General features: G+C 47.3%; 1 protein-coding gene across 7 annotated transcripts in view; it reads right to left on the bottom strand.

The window, feature by feature from the left end:
* Positions 1–19,498, bottom strand: part of HIVEP3 (HIVEP zinc finger 3) — a 298,262-nt gene that overhangs the window by 127,670 nt on the left and 151,094 nt on the right. For 6 of the 7 annotated variants that reach the window (XM_084497409.1, XM_084497413.1, XM_084497414.1 and 3 more), the window contains one exon: positions 12,578–12,657. The gene's annotated coding sequence lies outside the window, so the exon portion shown is untranslated. Of the gene's footprint in view, positions 1–2,852; positions 2,961–12,577; positions 12,658–19,498 lie in introns of those variants that run through there. The other variant, XM_084497418.1, reaches the window with a different exon arrangement.

Raw genomic sequence — 19,498 nt, 5'->3', positions numbered from 1 at the left:
TTTTTTTTTTTTTTTTTTTTTTTTTTTTTTTTTTTTGTATGTGTGTGTGAAGTGGAAAGAGAGAAAAGCATTTTCAGCATCTGAGCTTCCATGCCCTGGGCAGAAATGGAGTGAGCCTTGTCCCACACAGCTGCTGGCTGATGCTTCAACAATTTGCTGCTACACCAGCTTGTGTGAACTTAGGACTTGTCAGTCTGTGCACATCCTGCTAATTTTGGAGAATGACGCTTTTAAAACTCTTCTGCTCACCCTTGTTAAGTTTCCCATTATAACTCCCCGAAACATGCATTATGCTGCAGTCCCCTTCCACAGCCTCCTAGAGACTTCAACCAAAAGGAAAAAAAAAAAAATCACAAAGCCTAAATGCAAAATCAATGCTTCGAACTCAGGGGGTCTGGAGAAGAAACACGGAGAAGCAGCACTGCCTAAAAACGCGTGTTTGAGCTGTCAGGCACATATGGTGGCCAAATAAAAGGGTACATTTCTATGAGAGCGTTTCTGAAGTGCTTGATGATTTATTTCTAGATGTAGGGAGACAGGACAGGCACACAGTGAATTTCAAGGCAGAAAAGGCCTGTTGTAAATCAGATTGTCATTTTTCCTATCTTCTGAAAAGAATCCCAGAGAGGTTAATTTAAACAGCGAGGTATGTTTCCCACTCCCTCAATTTTCTTCTCTCCCTCATGGCTATATGGCAGAAGTTATGTTATTGCTTACCTCCAGGGCAGGAGAACAGAAAGGGACTTCTGCTGGAGATCAGCCAAAGCTCTGTGCTGGGTATCAGCAGACAATATAGAAAATCTTTGAGCTTTAGGTCATGTCCAGATGTTTCTACATCTGCTTTGGCATTTTTGACTGGCTTTGGCAACTGATGTGTTGTGCACATTCAGGAGGGCAATCCAGAAATGCCATGCTCCAAACTGCCTAGCCTTGCAGATGCCTAAACTTGACTAGGAGCCACGTGGGACCTAAAATATTGCTGCATGCTTTCATTTGGGCACTCACACGTGCTCGGAAATGGGAGAGCTCAGAAACTGGGAGCTGGATGCTTTGCTTACACCTAATCTACATCTTGATGAAGGGAAGGCATCCGCTCAAACTGCACGCACTAGGTACAGGCAGCCCCCAAATTCAGCACGAAGCACAGGAGCTGCTCTGCAATATTAGAACTGCTGATGAACAGTCAACTTCTTCCCAATATTGATACCAGGATGAGTTTTATGATGTTATCTTGGACTGGGGATCGCTGTTTCCTTTATACACCTCCTAATTTCTGGGAAAGATAGGAGACATCACACTTCAGTGGGGATTGCCGTGCAGAGTGGTGGCAGGGTATGGTGGTGACCGTCTTGGCCACCTCTGTGGGCTGTCAGGTTTTGTGATAAAAATCTCTGCTGTACAGCCACAGAGGAGCACAGAGATTCCCTGGCATGTGAGGGACCCAAATAACGCCCTGCCCGACTCCCAGCCCCATCCCGGCAGCCCTCAGCCCCTCCCTGACCCATCTTCTCAAGGCCAGAGAAACACAAGGCACAACAGCAGGTGGGGACCCAAATTAGGGACTCAGAGGAAGGGTCACCCTGCCCAGTTCCTCCCAGGGTTGTCCCGGGAGAGCCTCAGCCCCAGAGTCCAGGTGTGAAACCCACGATGATGACCCATGAGATGAGTCAACTGGAGCTCATTACGGACTGAGGCGGGGATGGGCCCCATGGTGGCTGCAGGGGAAGCACACCTGGGGATTGCACAAGGCTTACAGCAGGGTGTTTAGGGAAGGACCCAAAGCTGAGGAAGGGAGGGATCAAGTGGTTTGGGGAGGAACACGTGGGAAAATAAAGGGATAAGGAGATAAAAAGGGCCATCCCTGTGCAAACAGTGCTGGTCAGTACGCTTCTCCAGCCATGCCCTGCACATGATGAGTGCGGTCTGTCCTATCTTCTCATTAAACTGTTTATAACAATTTTCCTGGGGGAGGAACTCCTTTGCCACATGTATGTGTGCACAGGGTCTGAGTACAGCTGGGACCAGGGGTGGGACGCTATCACTAGCAAATGCCAGGTGGGATCAGTAGGTGAGCAGGGGAGGGCCTGGGAGAAAGCGGTGTGTGTTGTGTCCCTCCGGGTGACACAGCAGGACAAGTGGGCTGCCAGAGCTGTGAGTGTGCGCCAGCGATGGGACTGGGGCTCCTACAAGCCAGCACCGGCAGCTGGTGAGACTGGGGACCCAGGCCCAGCTCTGGGATGCTCTGCAAGTCTAAGCTCACCTACTGGAGGGATCCACATTGTCCATGCGTGTGTATGTATTTCCCACCTCCATCCTGAAGTGTAACCAAACAGACCTGAGAGAGTGAGAGACTGATAACTTTGTTGTCCATCCAGGAGACCCATACCACCACCACCACTGCCCCCAAAAGCTCTGTTCTGCTACCAGCAGTGCTAAGCTTCCTTCCCTGACTGTGCTTACATGTTTAAATGACTAGCTTGTTTTTTTTTTCTTTATATATATATTATTTTACACTTTCATTTCAGCAGAGAAAGCTCCTAAAATTTTCCTTCCAGGGCTTGAATCTAAGTAATTACAGGGTACGGTCACACAGTATATGCTGGCTGGTACAGCTCTCTTCCCTGCCAGAAAAGCAGGTCAATTATAAGCAATGAACCACATTACCAGGAGAGAAAGCTGGTTTGAATTCTGGTCAATTAGTGCTTAAAACTGTCGTGGAAGAGAAAGGTAAATTGAGCTAATACAGCTACGCAGGCAGACCTACATATAACAGCATCAAGCACAGACAGCAGAAGCTTAATTTCGGAAATGGCAGGAATTAATGATGTTTTGGCATAAAATCAACTTCAAACCTGCAGGGTGAAATCAGTGAGGTTCCTGGCCCGTCTCTTCTCGCCTCCTACTTCGGGTCCCCGATTGAAAAAACATGCCTACTTAGGGAGGGTGCTGAAACACATAATTAACTTTAAGGATGTCCTTACATACTTTCCTGTGACAAAGTGCAAAGAGCTGCAGTGTGTAAGGGCTTGCTGGACTCCTGCCATTCCCATGACTGCCCCAGCCAGGGAGGAAGAGGAGGAGGAGTGAGCATGAAGCAGGCTTTCTCAGGCGTCCCTTGCAGAGGGCTGGGTCTCAAAGAGCCCAGAGACCTGGGACCAGCAGCTTGAGTTTGTGGCTCCCTGACCCCTGCACCCCTCTTTTAAGCATGGATTATTGGAAGCAGTGTAAACTTCAAAGGAAAGGTTGAGAAGAGATGGTTAGCCTGAAAACTTCCTTTTCTCCAGCTGGTAAATGTGCACATCACCTCCCAGGGGCCGCATTGATAGAAAGGGAGAGCCAGACACCTCTCAGGTTTCTGCTCACTGCTGCTCATGCAATGCCCTTTCGTGGTTTATCATCCAAGACAGCGGCAACCAGTGGGATATCTCAGCAGAGCCAAGCCCAGAGGAATGAGAGACAAGGGAAATCAAACACGCAGTCCCCAGGGCAGTGAAGGAAAGCGGCAGATGGAAAGCAAAGGCTCTGCCACCCCGGAGTACCTCCTGCAAGCTGGGAAGGGGATACAGCTTGGTGTTCCACATCCCTGTCCCATGTCCCAGCAAACGTGCAGGGAGCAGACACCCCCAGCTCCTCATCCAGGGGATGCGCAGCAGCAGCAGGGTCAGTTCAGTGAGAACGGGACTGTTGTTTTTAATCCCTGCCTTGCCCTTTGTGCCAGGCCCGAAGGGGAACATCTGACAGGTACGTTCTCACAGGCTCACTGCATGGTTCAGGTGAGAAGAGACCTCGGGGACCACCAGGTCCAGCTCCCAGCACAAGCGGGGTCACCCACAGCAGGGTGCCCAGGACTGCGGTATGACCCCACGGTGCCCCACAGCTTCCTGGCTGCAGGGCTTTGTTGGTACAAGCTGCCAGACCGGGTGCTCTGAGCACCATGAAGCACCTGGCATGGACATTGAAAAAACCTGGCCCCATACGTCCATCTCAGTACTGCGATACCCATGGTGCTGCGCTCGCCATGTGAGTGCTGCCCTGCCTTCACAAGCCTTCATCCTTCCACTGCTGGAGCCAGGAGAGGCTGTCATGGACCAGACATAGAAAACCTTGAGATCGGAGCCAAGAAGTACAAGTTGGGTCCATTATGTCTCAAGGCTGTTCCACTCCGGCTCACAAAAAAACACCAGCACCACCTTACGAGAAGGTGCTGTGTGGACCCGGGGTCCTTGGCATCATCTGCTTCCCCGCGAAACACAGCTCCTCTCCTTATGCAGCACAGGGTGGGACCCAGCCATGTATGACCTCAATGAGCATTAAACCTTAATGTACACCAGATCGTGAACTGTCACAACAGCAGCCATCAGCAGCTCACTGCACATCGCCACATGGATTTACACAGGCACAAAGCTGATTAGGTAAGAAAGGAATCAAGGAGTAAAGCTCTGTCTGGACACAGAGCCGGACTGCAGGACACCCATTTGCTAGAAGTTCATCCCATGTTTCTTCTTAGTATTTGGGTTAATTCTAGCATAAAGTGGGGTTGTGAAAGCCCAGGAATCCTCTGAGGTTGTTCACAGGCAGTTTCATTGGACTGCTCGCTCCTCCAGCTTTTCTTTAAAAACTCAAAAGCAAACCAGCTGAAGCTCAGGGAGGCAGCGATGCCCTGAGTCCCAGGCTGGGCTGTTCACAGACGACCTACTGCAAAACCACCCTGCAGCACTGGAGGCTCAACACCTTTCTTCACGCTGCTAACAGCCACGGTGACCTGAAACGGCCCAAGTGCTCTCAGAAGTGCCTCAGCCGACCTCTGCTTATCTGAGCAGCTCCCGGATCCCACGGCCAGAGTTGTGGGACCTGCCCATGGACCCCCCTGCAGACATCTCCCCCTGCTGCAGGCGCCAGCACTTCACAGGCAGGTGCAGAACAGCCCATAATAATTAGCACAAAATGAAAAAAAAAAAAAAAAAAAGCCTGCTCGCTAGGCAGGCACTGTTTGACACTCCAACACGTGAGGCTGTATTTCTTAATCAGCCTTACTTTTCTGTAGCTCTCACCAAACGGATCTATGAGTCGTTTTATTAATATTAGCTGTGTCTGTCTGGTTTTTAAAATGTTATTAAGGTCCACTCCAAGATTTTCCTTGGCAATGAATTCCAGGGCCTAATTATGCACTGCGTTAACAGGCTTAGTGTTTTTAAATGTAACACTTAATCTTGTTAGAGGCCACGTGCTCTTGCATTTGCAGGGCAGGTTAAATAACAAGACCAATGTACCTTACTGTGTACCCTTAACGGGATGTTTATTGAGTTGACCGAATTTTTGTGCATTGGATATGGAGCGACTGCCACACATCCTCCAAGCGAGTCACCTTCCCAGATGTTGCACTGAGTTATAGAAATCCTTCAGGTCCATCTCTGTTAGTGCCAACAAAGCTCAGAATGTCTCTTGTTCCATACCCATCTCAGTGATGCTCTCTGAATGGTTTGGGGAAGAATATATGAATTTATACACTGACTTTCTTCAGATAAGTACTTCATTTTGGCTCTCTTGCTGCTACAACAAGCAGATGACAAAATGCTACTGCCTGCAGGTTGCTGTAATATAAACCACGCTGTCCTACCAGGACTGCCAGGGCTAACAGGTTTCAGGTAAGGTTTCCCCTTTATGTGACCTGGCTAATACGCATGCAATTGCTTTAATAATGCCTGTGCTCTTTGCAAAGGGACAGAAGAAGAGGGCGGGGGGGGGGTTCATGCCAACCTCTACCCCATGCTGTGGCACCCACGTTTTCTCATTAACTTTCCCATCACCTTGATATGCTGACTGGATCTAACAGTGATGAAGATCAGGTATGTGCACGAGTTTCAGATTAGCTCTTCCAAGTGCTACTTGTTCATAGTGAGGTCCACGCTAGCCTTCAGTTTTTGATATTTACAGTCAAGATACTGCATGTTCTTCCTGTACCCAGACCAAATAAGAAAATGAACCGACCCAACTCACTGCTGGAATTAGCTGTTTACTCATCTACTTAGTTTTGTTTCTTTGGTGTAACGATAAGAGAACAAATAAGAAATCAATAAAGGAAAAATAAGGGTATTTTGTATATCTGTGTCAACATGAAACTGAGCTGGTAAACATCACTCTTAAAACTCAAGTATCTTCTTGAGTTTATAAGTTGCTTTGGATTCCAGAATTAAACACACAAATATGGTCACATGGGATTAAAGGAAACACAAAATATTAAAAATACTAACTCCTTGTTTGTGATAAAATATATTTTTTCATCTAAATAACATAAGAATAAAGAATAAACACATATTATATTTGCTCCTATGGCTACATAGCAGCCATATGTCAGAGCATAAATTTGAAACGTGACTCAAGATGACGATGCATAGTCGTGAAATACCTTGTTAAAAGTAAAAATCCTTGACAGTCAAGAGCTCCCATGTTACAAACATCAACAGCAATGCATCATTTTCCACTTTGGGATTTTCACTCTCTAATGCCCCTATTATTTCAACACACGTACTTGATGCATCATATAGAAGCAAATCCGTCATCCGTACACTTAACAGAACATTGTTCATGTTGACTGAAGATGACCCAGTGCTCACAGATAATTTTAAAAGCTGTGCTGTTTCCTTTCTTCAAGAGGCTCAAATATTGAAACGCACTCAAAATTTGTGTGCCAATCCTGGGCTTCCATTAGGACAAACTCTCCCAGTTCCCCTGTCAATCTTGTCTGATCACCTGCATGTTACCAACATATACGTAAGGATACCTTTTCTCCTGAATCTGATGGTGTATGGATATTCTGGTGGTGTATGGAGCTTCTGAGCAAGTACAAATTGTTCTTACACAAATCTGTGTATAGATGGAGAACGGTCTTGTTAAAATACACATGGAAACATTTTGTGGAGAAGCTTCAGTAACAATCCGACAGAGTAAGAACATATCACAGAACACAATGTATTCATGATCGTGCTGTGGATAAAGTGCCGTTGCAGTTGTTATTTTTTCAAATATTGTGTATTTACATGGCTAAGCGTGACAGACAACAAGGTATGAAGAATGACATTGGAAAAAGAAGGTTGCTATTCCCTATTTATACTGTTTGTGGCTTCTTTGAATAGGATTGCTTCTGTTCTTTTGGATATATGCCTTATGGAGCATGAAAACACTTTCCTAAGAAAGACATGTTTCAACCTGAATTTTCTATATACCTTCCACTTGAAAACTGGAGTACACAAATACCCCACTGTTTGTTTGTCCAGTAAAACTAGAAGGAATTTAAATGAACAAGATAGGGTAAAAGTCTCACCTTAGAGTCATAAACAAACGTACAACAAAACATGAGGGCTTGTTCCCCTCCCTGACAATTCTTCCCAGGAAAACAGATAGCTGATCTCTGCTAGACGGGACTCAGGTGCACTTTGCTGGCTGAGGACCAAAAATACTGTGCTGAAATAGATTTGGGGATTACTCTGTCTAACTGTTAAAATGAGTTGCCATTACAATATCATTGGTTTCGGGCTGTAGTCAGGACCTGGCCAAATAAAAGAAGACCCTTTCCATCCCTTCCCAGCCTTGGAAGTGCCTAAAGGCTGGAATTCAGGATCTGGGAGATAACCAGCACGAAGTCTGAGCAGGACACACAGCCAGGAAGATCTCCCACAGAATCTGATATATTTTAAAGAATATAATCTTTTGGAATCTTTCTGAATTAACATTCATTTTAACTTGCAAACCCCTGGGACAACTTTGTACACAAGCTTCCCAAGCAACCCAGTGTAGTAAAGAGAGTCTTGGGAAAGGTGCTAAAAATAGGCCCTTTGGTTACCACAGCAAAGTGCCCAAACATGCACAGAAATATTTCAGTGCAAACAGAACCTGAGTTTCACTCTTTTCTACCCCATCTCCCAAGCCCATATTGTGCCACGGTATGGCACAGGTAGCTACAATTAAAGTTTAGTATCTTTTCTCTCCATCCCCCTCTTGTGTCCGCCTCAAACCCCAGTTGCTCACAGCTGCCCAGTGTTTCGGCTCAGCCCAACAGGCCCTTCTGTAACACTGAATGAACAACCATCAGCTTTCTAATTTGGGATCCAAGAACAAGTCTCAGAGCCTGGGCATGCTCCAGAAGACCAAGATAAGTCACATTAATAGCTGTACTCTGCTTTGTACAGGCCTCCTCAGCCCTGGGATCTTGGTAGGCTTTACAAATACCAGCTAAGCATCTGGATTCTCCATGAGAAAGGCATTACTTGTTATCAGAGCTGGATTAGTAGCCAGTGAGTGATTTCTGAAGGGTGGCAGAAGAATGATGTGTGGCTGGACGAGGCTTCAACTCCCAGACACCAGCAAGAGAGTTGCTGTGTTGTGCTTTTTTTTTTTTTCCTTTTTTTTTTTTCAGATGCAAGTTTGGTATTTTTTATTTTTTAATATTTCTGCTTCTTCAGAGAATAATAATGCACTGGTTGGGGGTGCAGAAGCAGCCTCGGCTGCACTGGAGAGCTGTCTCTATGCATCTGAAGCAGGACTTTGAAGGACTGGGGGACAAGCAGCAACAAGCCAGATGCCAGAAGCCGTGACCCAAAGGCACGTGTGCCTGTTTTGCATATGTTCTCCATGTGCCAAGCAAAAGTCACTGAAACCAAGACAGCTCCAGGCAAGCAATGAATGGATTCTCGCAGCTTCTCGAGCCTGTGGGATCATCAGCAAGGCTGGGGACAGGAGACACAGCCTTAGAATCATAGAATCATAAAATATCCTGAGTTGGAAGGGACCCAACTCCTGAAGATGGGCCAATGTGAAGAAGATCTGCAGTTCAGGCTTGTTTAGGCAGCCTTCTCAATCACGTTTAAGAAGTTTGCCCATCAAGCAAATCTCCTCCAAATTAATGAACCTATCCTTTGATTTCATATATTTCTCATTTTTAGAAAAAGGGCAGAGCTAAGTTGTTCGTGTCTTCTGCTAAGGCATTTCTTACTATCTTGCGTGTTTTGCAGTGATCGTGGCTCTTTCTCCTACATATCCAAAATCAGGTAAGTAACAAAGGGTTTCCCAGCCGGAGCCCACATGGAGGTGCAGGTCAGAGCTGCAAACACCTAAGCTGACTGCATCCAAGATCACTGCCCACCTCGCTACTGGGAGATGCTCAAGATGCTCTCTATCCTTCCTCTTGTTTTGGTGCGGTGGTGTGGTACTCTCCCAGTAAGAAGTGGATGATGGTTACCAGTGCCCTACAGACTCCAGGTGGCAGGAGATGCCAACTTGTTCCTAAATATGTAAGTTCAGGGAAGAGCCACATAGGAAGGTTCATGGGAGGGAGGAAATCACCAGGTTTAAGCTCAAAACAACGCTCCAGAAGCAACAAAATTTAACCCCAGAAAGCATTACAACAAAATTTTTGGTGCTTGCTCAGCCTTCATACAAAATTAAAGGCAATCCAGTAAAAACACAACCTTATCCTGGTAAGAAATCATCCACACGTTTTAATGTGCCACCTGCACACACTGCGCAACTCTACAAGGCCCTAAATATAAACAGACAGCCCTTTCCTGGCTGTTAAAATGAACACTACCTCAGCTTGTTCTCTGAGCAAGCCAAAATTATAGCTGTTTGGAGATCAGAAACATTTTAGGGTGGGACACGCTTTTTTTCTCTCTCTTCTTTTTACAGTGTTTGTAGTTTTATGAATAGGGCATTCATTGTGCCCTAACCCCAAAGATATATCCACCTTGGAGAGAGGCCTAAAATTAGTAGTAAGTATATTCCTGAAACTGTCAAGAGGAAAGCCAGCTCGTGTGGGATGCTATAGACATGGCAGGCAAAACAACATCCCTAAAACAGCTGGGTCCTTTGCTGCAGCTCTTGTTAAAGAGCTGATGGGTTTGCATAAGCCCCACATATGCACTGGTTTACCTATCAAAACAAAACAAAAAAAAGACTTTTTCCTGCAAAGTCCAGCAGCGGAAAGCCGTGCCAGCACATACATGCCTGAGCTTCTGGGAGCAGAGTAAGCCTCAAGATGTGACTGTGTGAGCAACGACTGTATTGAATTTCCATTCCAGAAGACACCAAATCATTTTACAGGCAGTAAATCCAGAGCTGATATCCCTTATTATGAAATAACAGGCAGGTCTGGATGCAGCATGCCACATTCATCAGCACAGAAGCAGGGGAGAGGCAAAAGAAGCCTCTTCATCACTCCTGGATGCTGCTGGGGAGCAGGACGTAGGGATGGGGCAGACACCTTGCACACGCAAATAGAAGTAGATAAGGGAAGCAGAGCCTCCCTGATAGCCCTGGCTGGAGCAAAACCCCCAGGAGCAGGCTGCTGCTGGATGTCTCTGTGGGTATGTACACGTACATCCCAAGCGTGCCCTCGGAAGCCTGCCGGTGAAGGGCACGCTGGCGGCAGCGCAGCACGCATTGCACATACCCCTCCTTTCCCAACCTTTGCTTACATTTCATCCCGTCTACTCTGACTCCAAGGTTTAATAAAATTGAATCCCAGCATGTCTTGAATTAATTAATTAGATCTCGTTCCAAGCCACCGTGCCAATTTCTGCAATTACGCTGTTGCCCACAGAGGAGCTCAGAGAGCGGCTGCATCCATCCCCGAGCAGCCAGGGGCTGGGGAGCTGAGCCGCAGCACGGCAGAGGGGTTGGTTTTAAAGCACTTTGGGTTTTCTCCTCCTTCACTTCCCCATGAGAAAAACTCCTGCAGTGTGACTGGTTGTGCCCCTGTGTATCACGAAGCCAGCCCTGCTCCGCTAAGCACCAGGAGCACAGCCCTGAGCCATGGAGCAGAATTCCCCTGGCTGTAAATTGAGTCTTTAGGCTTCAAAATTGGCGAGTTTGGGCTAATGGGATAGCTGGTTTCATCAGTCCATCGGCATCAACTACAAATCTTTTGCCCCCTCCCTATGTTCCTAAGTTTGCTTCCCTCTTCAAGTCATCTGCAGCAAAGGATTACTTTATCCAATAATATAGATATATATAAAGGCAAATTATTTTTTTTTTCACCAGGAACAAGTTGTGGATATTTGAGGGAATTTGAGATATTTTGACAAGACAGTCGAATTATTCTCTGCACTGGTCTTCCCTGATAGATGATTTCCAACAAGTGTGACATCCCCACGGACACTCCATGGAGTCTCCTCAAAGCCAACACAATCCTGCCAGCACTTCTAGCAATCTTTGCCCATCTTCACTGCCACAGCTAAGAGAAGAGCAATCTCAGGTGCTCAGTGACCACAGCGATGAGTATGGCATCATGGACAGATGTGGACAGTGGGGCAGGAGATACTTCCTATTGCCTCGTTGCCCATTTTGCACCACTTTATGCAGTGTAATTAATTCTGACCTCAGAAGAGTCTCATCAGTTTTGCCTGCTGTCAGTGCACTGGGCAGGAACCCTGATAAAGTGCACTTGTTTACAAACACGTTAAACCATATTTAAAACCCATTGTTTCTCGCTCCAGCTGCCCAAGTACTTTTTACTCAGCTCCTGGACCCATACCAAAAGTAAAAAATGACAGATTGCCAAAAAGACCAGAGACAGAGGGGTGGAGGGAGGGATGCAAAGTGGCTAGACAGCACAGCAGATGAATATATTATCCTGCTGCCTCTAGGAATAGAGGTCAGAAGCTGGACCAAGTTGAAGAAAACACTTGCAAAATTAAAGGTCAGTGAGATAATGAGCTATAACGGCTGTGGAGCAAGAAGTATTTTTCTGATGGAGGAGCTCTGAGCTCTCACTGGAGTGAGGCTACCTGCTGCTCCCAGAGGGGCAAAATCTGTCCCCTTATATTAGTGTTGGCCATTGGGACCAAAGATGTGGCTATGCCACATGACAGCATCCTCCCACCATTCTCCTCTTGCTGTGTCCATCCCTCTCACATCAGCCCAGTGACTCTCAGCAGTGCCTTAACACCCTTGCAGTACACATGCCCAAGCCCTGCGTTGTGCCACCATGAACATGCTGATGGTCAGTGTCTATGCCAGCAGCTTAGCATCTCCTGGAGGGTTTTGTAAGAGCTCCATGAGGCACCAAAAAAAAAAAAGGCACAAAAAAAAAAAAAAAAAAAAAAGCAGCCTCTACTTCTAAATATTTTATATTAGGAAGTTGATGGTTAAAGAGCCAGAAAGAAAACCACAGCAGCAGGGAGCAGGAGAGGTGACCTCTGCATCTCCTGGGATCAGGCAGTTCCAGCAAGCACCCGTACAGGAGCACAGGGTGTTTTGGCTGGCTGGGCAGCTCCAAGCAAGACCAATGACACACAGTAAACAGAAATAAATACATAAAAAGGGACTGAAAGCATGGATCAGTCCTTGCCACTCAGAACACCCTTTTGAATGATCAGTCACTGGACATCTCCTCTTGCAATTACAAATTCCAGCAAGCGCATCAGATCAAAGGGGCATAAAACCAGCAGAAAGCCCTGCAGACAGCTGAAGCCCCCAAACACCACAGCGATGGGCCCTGCAGCACATGGCTGCAGACCCTGAGGTCTCTCCATGCTTTCCGAACCACAGAAGTGGGCACCGAAGCCATGGCTGAGCCTCCTACCTGCTGGCCAGCTGCTACAGGTTCATCTCCGAAGCTTCGGGGAGGCTCAGGTGTTCCTGCGGTGACCTGGAAGAGGGAGCCTGGGGAGAAACACAGGAGACCTTGATGTAACGTGGTGATCTGAAATAAAACATTCATGCCACAGGCCACACATCCACTCCAACTATGACAGCAACCCATATGGTATTCTACTTGTTCCCACAGAGACATTAGGGCTTTTCCCTACTCGCCCTTTTGCTCCTTTCCTCCAACCCTTCTGTCACCATTTTGGACTCCTCTTTGGTGGCATTTTTCATTTTGCTGCCCTTCATTTTGTTCTCCTCAAAAGAACTTCTCTGGAGATGCACATTTCCAAGTGGGGCTGCAGCGAAGCAGGCTGACCCCCTCCTCGCTTGCTCACCATTGCCCTTCACGGTCAGAGCAGAGCTGCTGCTTGTGCAGCCAGGCTCATAAATGTTTCATCTGAAATAGTTTTTGAAGAATACCACTGCAGGGATTTTTTTATTTTTTTTTTACACAAGAAACTAGTCATTTCCAAACGTACAAAGAGAAGGCGCAGGGGGCCAGCTGGTGATGGACTTTGCAGCTCTTCTGAAACCAAAGACCCCGAATGGGAACCAGACCCCATCCTGACCCCATCAGAGCTGGACCACGCAGGTGGGCACAGACCCACAGCCGTGTGACAGGGCAAGTGGCTCTCGGCATGGTCGGGAACCCTGGTTGCCCTCTAACCCCAGGGCCAGCAGGGCTAAGCCTGAATAGAAATCCAAAAATCACAGCAGGTTATGGGTAGATGCTCAGGAAAAAAATATATAATCACTAAACTGAGTTTTGGCTTAAAACAGAACTAAAGAATAAGTTAATCTTATTGCTCTTTAGATACTCTTATTTTTCTTTATCTCTTATTACAGGCCTAAAGAATAACTTAGCCCTACTGTCTGATTAAATTCATTTTTCTTGTTGTGCAGGAGGAAATATCCAAAGACTCTGAGGATTTAATGGAGCTAACTCTGTTAGCCCATCCAGCAATTCTTTATAACATCTTCCTCACCATGCCTTCTGCTGCCAGCAATTAGATTAAATAATTTTAAATCTGCATCCTTATTAGTGGCTTCTCCTGAAAACGTGTTGGCACACGCATGCAGATGCACAGAAAACTCTGTACAATGCTGTTGCAAAAGCACACACAGATGCCATGGCAGGACAGGGCTGAATATGGACAGTCAGAATACGTTATATTATTGTGACCAAAAAGCTAAAGGCACTGGTGAAACAAAAACACCCTACTTAATAATGTCAGACAAAGAAAAAAAAAAAAAGAAAAGAGAGACAGGAAAAAAATATATATCTTATATATATATATATCTTGCCGCTGTCTTGCAAAACAAAATTGTTCAAATTCAGCAAGTTACCCTTGCATGCAAAAGTGCTACAAAAACAGTTTAAGAACCCATAGAGGTGGTGAGTAAATGTTGATTTTACACAACACCACGAGCATAGATCAATTAGTTCCCAAAGCACGTGCTATAAACAAACATCCATTTTATCCTTTTTTTTTTTTTTTTTTTCTAAGTTCTGTTTAGGGACTTTGCTGTCCCTTTCTCAAACCTGAATTTACCTAAGGTTTCACAGGGACCTTGAAGGCCCAGGTCTGTTTCTACCCTGCTCTGTGCTTGCCCCATCTGAAGCAAGGACACCCCCCCTGTGCTCTCTCTTGACACACACACCCCAAGCTCCACGCTAGGGAACACAGAGGTGGCTGTGCCACCGTGCCCATGGGCACTCAGTGATACTACAGAGCCCCGTATCCCGGTCAGCTTCCTGAAGGGAAACTAGGAGACATCTCTGCCCCTCTCCCCATGATGCTCCCCTGCCAGGCTCCAGTGCAATCAGAGCCTGTCAAAAGACCCCATCCTGCATTATTTATACCCCTTCTTAAGCCCCTGTGCAGCTGTTTTCTTTCCTTCTTCCTTTTTTCCGTGCTGTGAGCAGTGGCATCCAGCAAGGGGCACAGTGCAGTCATCTTCCAGGGGAAGGAGACAGGTCCATCTCTCCATCTCTTCCCTGCCCTGCTTTGTTTCAGCCCTTTCTCACCCCCCAGAAGTGCAGGAATTGCATAGTAAATCTGATGAAGCAAATGAGGATCTTGAGGTCCCCAGGAGCAGCAGGGTGAGGACAGGGTGCACTGCCCCATCCTCCAGCGCACCTTCACCTGGGAGGTGCAACCCTACAGGGATGAGTGCCCCTGCTCAGCAGAACCTGCCTGACCCAGGTGTCAGAGGCCACTCAGATGGGAAGGAGGGTGGCACTGCCCACAAAAAGTCCCCTGCAACTGTCCCTCTGCCCCAAAGGACAGTGATACCGTGATATGTGCTTGATACCAGCATCAGGAAGCATGCCGTGGGCTCACTGCTCCCTGCACCACTCAGCCCCAGGTCAGCCTCCCCCAGACCCAAAGGCTGTAGGGCCATGCCCACGCACTGCTATCCTGGCAGATTCACCCTCCCAAGGAGCAGCAATGTGTAGGCCAGGCAAAGAAACAACCTAACATTGCCCCAATTGTTTCCAGCACCCTAATGAGCCAGTTCAACCCACGCTTGTACTGAGCTTGCGGCCCTGGTGAGGTTACGGGTACCCGCTCCATCCCGCTGGTGATCGATGCACTTAATTGCATGTCCATGAGTGCACGTGTGGGTCCCTGCAGGCATTGCTCAGGGAACGCACGGAAAATCTGGCTCTGGTACAGTGTTGCTCTATTTTACCTTCTTTACTGCTTGAAAAACATTTGGCCGTTGCTGAAGAGAGCCAGGCTAGACGCATACATTACAGCCCGCTCCAGAAATAGCACATGCTGGCTTGCACAATTTTTGCAGCTAAAAAGCTTCCTTTCAGCTCAGCAGCCTGTCCCCGGCCGTGGAGCAGCTCTAGAGAAGTCAAACCACGGCTCCGGGGCCTGCGGCTGGGGATGAATCATTTCAGGCAGGTTTCCTGACACTGAATGCAGGTGAACAAAGCGTGAGCAGGTTTGATTTCCTCTCCCTCAGTGCCAGTGCCTGGGTATCTTATGCAAAGTGTTTAATGAGCTAATTCGTACCTTGGAGAAGAAGCTGTATGTCAAAGCTGAGTTTAGAAAGCAGAGGTGTACGGATTTAATACCAGGCCTGGCAAAGAGCTATCAGTGTGCTGAGCAGGGCCAACCTCACACAACCTGGGTATCACACAGCCGGGTCTCAAAGGCAGGTCCACCTGCAAAGCCAGCTCATCCCAAGGATTTTCCTTGGTATCCACCACTTTGAGCAATATACGATGGTTTCTGATGATATGGGCCAACCCCATCCACAAGATTGGTGCAGTTTGTGTTTTGGGTTGGATTCAGGCTGGTGAACTCTGGATAAAAAGCTCCTCATTTTCTGTTAGGGGCTGAGGCCTCCAGTCAGCCGTGAGAGGGAAAGGAGCAGAGTGGAAAGTAAAACCAGTTACTGGAACAGGGCACGGTTACATCAAATTCTGACCTTGCTGGAACCCCATCTCTAAATAGGGGCAAAAGATTCCCCACGGATCTCCAGTTACCGCCTGGTCTGTGATCATGTATGCAATCATCACTGATTGCCATCACCTACAGAATACAATGAAACAACTGCCAACATCCCAGTCCATGTCTACAGACCCCTTTTTGCAACACAAACCTACCAGAAGGGCTGACAAAACTGAATATCCCTCACAATAATCAAAACCCATGGTAGGTATCAGGAGCTATAAACCAGCCACTTGATTTGAACATGTGCACCACGTTCCTACACTCCGTCCAAGATGCTCAGCACAGCATCACTGGCATACCCATGCCGCAGCACCTCCACAAGGCGTCCAGCACCTTGATGGATCCAGCTTGCATTGTGCTTTCGGACTGCACAGACCCATAGTGCCCACACCTCTACTTGTCTGGGACTGCCATACCTCCAGTTATCCAGTCACAGCTGGGTTTTGGACTATTGCATTTCTAGAAATCCACCAAAAATAGTCAAAGGATTTTTTTTCTTCCTCCATTCCCTCAACACAGCATCTGGGTGGAAAAAAAAGATCTAGGGTATCCTAGACACAGGTGTGTGCACTGAGGCAATCGCAGGATCACAAGGATGTAAGGCTTCCCTTACATCATGGGCTTGAACTTGGAACACGACAATCCAACATAAGCTGTGCCCACTAAATCTAAACATGAAGAAATGCAGGGCACTTTTAGGAGTGACAGGACTTCCTAGAAGATCCTGATGTGCAGGGGTGGTGGTGAAGAGTGCCAGCACCCCTGCAGGGCAGGATGCGGTCCCAGCAGCAGGCTGGGTCACGAAGTGCACAGGAAGACCGAGCGCTGCCTACAAGGGGAAAGCAGAGCTCCCTCCCCTCCTCGGGGCTGGTTTTATAGGCAAGGCTTTCAAACACAGGCCAGCCGAAGAGCAGCACACAAGGACCATCGCACACGTGCACGTCTTGCAGAACACACGCGGATTGCTGTGCTTCTCCTGCTTTCCCCTTTCCCTGGGAGAAACCCCCTCTTTTTTTGGACAACAACACTGCTGAGGGTATCACTCAGAGAAAAAGGGGAAAATAGAGAGCACTAGTAGTATTCAGCCTGCTACAGGGGACAAACGCCGCTGACTAGCTATCACAAGTACCTCAGCTAGAGCCTACAACTGCAGGGAAGGGCTTCCCAAGGCCAATATGGGGTTTTGCTGCTCACATCCCCAGCTCTCAGCAGTGTCTGACTGCATTAGTTTGGGTTAGAGGCTGCAGGTCAAAATCTTCATCTGTGATTTACTGCTGCCTGTGACACCAGTGGCTTTACCGGTGGCGTTAAATAACTTCGATGCTCTGGGGACACCCAAGCCAGCAGGTTTTTTGATCCCTTACCACCACGCCACGTCAGGGCTGGCTGGGCTCTTTCAAACACCAGAGCAGCAGACAGAGCCTCGTGTGCCTCTCTTTTCCTAGTGAGGTATTACAGACTCTTTATATCATTAACCCAGACATTTTGCCTAGCACACTTGATTTAGAGCTTTTTTTTTTTTTTTTCAGGAAGATTAAATAAATAAATAAACCCGAAGGCAGCTGTTTGCCTCCTGGATTGCAGTGAAACTTCGGTGCTTTGCAACCTGGAAAACAGAGTCCAACATTTTTTAAAAGTCCTGGCTGGTTGTTATAGCAACATATGCATGTGTGGATGTGTGTGCATGTAAAATAGACTCAGACCCAGGTTGTCACGGGCAACAGGAGTCAGCTTCGAAGTCGAACCAAACTTGCTGCCTTGCCTGGTGTCATGCGAACGCCGCAGCCAGCTCCGACGGGGCCGGGAGCCGGGAGCTGTCCCAATATCTCGCTGCCGGTGCCAGTTGCTGGCTGAGAGCTCAGTGCCGTCTCGCAGCTGATTCAGCTCCTTAAGAAGAGGGTAATTTTCTTTATCCTGTTTGCTTCCTCCTCCCTTGCAGGCTGCCATAGCACCTTAACCCAGCTGGGTAAGACAAGCTCATGGCTCCCTCCCAAACAGATGGCTGCAAGGAAGGTCCAAAAATAATCTAACCCATTTGCCTGTGCATTTTGAGCCTGCTTTGCTGATTGGCAGACCCTCCGGAGACCACCAGAAGAAGCAGATGGTCAAGACATGAGATCAGAGCTGGAGACGGAGATGTCAATCAATAGGTTGGAGTGCCAGGCTCGGGGACGTGGTCGGGAGCAGGCAGCTACAGCAGCACCACGCAGGCGAGGCTGCACGGTCCCATAAGGACAGCGTGTGAGTAATGAGGCTGGCTGCAAAGTCTGGTTTTTGATTTAAGAAAAAAAAATAGATAACAACACACATTTCACAGCCTTGTCATGCTACAAGAGTCAGCCCTTATAACGTTTTGCACCCCTGGAAGGCAGCTGATGTGCTGAGCCTCTGTCGATTTCCCCAGAAAACTCCCATGCAGAAGTAGGCAAAAAAATAATAGTGAAAGAGCAGTGATAATAGCCACTGCAGAAACAAGAGCAGGGGAAAATCTCAGGAAATCACAATTGTTGCAATTCCTCTGGTGCTGGTGGTAGGCTCTGTAATGAGCCTATTATTCTGTTATTATTCTGTTGTTGTTGTTGTTGTTTTTTGTTTTTTTTTAAATATATATGTATATATTCAATATGTCTTTCTGGGTCTTGGGCTACCACCTAGCTGCTCTGGTATTGCAGAACAGAACATCAAAAACAAGGCAACAGCAAAATTATCCCCTTCATCCCTTTGCACAAGTGTTTATCCCTTTGGCCAAATGTCTCAGGGTGATGCATTTCCACAGCATCCTTTGCACAGGGTTTTAACACAAAAAAAATACAGTTTGGTCCAGAAGCCTATTTTGGATGAGGGATGCAGGCTGCAAAATGCAGTCAAACTACTGCTTGTCCAGGTATTTAGTGACATGGTTTAGTGGAGGACTTGTTACTGTTAGGTCAGAGGTTGGACTCCGTGATCATGGAGGTCTCTTCCAACCTAGATGATTCCGTGATTCTGTGAATAAGCAACACGGTGACTGGAACACTGATGCCTTCAGTGAGGCTAAAGAAGACAAATCTACATTTCAGTTAAGTGTAAATAAATAAATAAATAAGGTGGGAGGGAATAAAAGTCTGCAAATAATTGATGGGTGTAAACACCAGATCGGAAAGAAATTATCTAGAAGGGGCACTTTGCCAATGGAGTAGGTTATGGAAAGAAGAGCTTAGCCTGAGTACTGCAAAAACATGCTACCAGAGAGAACAGACACCGTGGGGACTGGAACACCTCCTGAGGAAGGTGGTGGAAGACCCATTAGCGCATTCACCACGAAGCTGGGCAGAGCCCTGGAAAACACTCTGTGATGCTTTGCTGAGCACTGCCTCCTGGGACAAGGAGCGAACCCGATCTAG

The sequence above is a fragment of the Aythya ferina genome (genome assembly GCF_964211825.1).
Source record: "Aythya ferina genome assembly, chromosome: 24".
Classification (NCBI taxonomy): Eukaryota; Metazoa; Chordata; class Aves; order Anseriformes; family Anatidae; genus Aythya; species Aythya ferina.
This window is presented reverse-complemented; position numbering and strand designations above follow the sequence as displayed.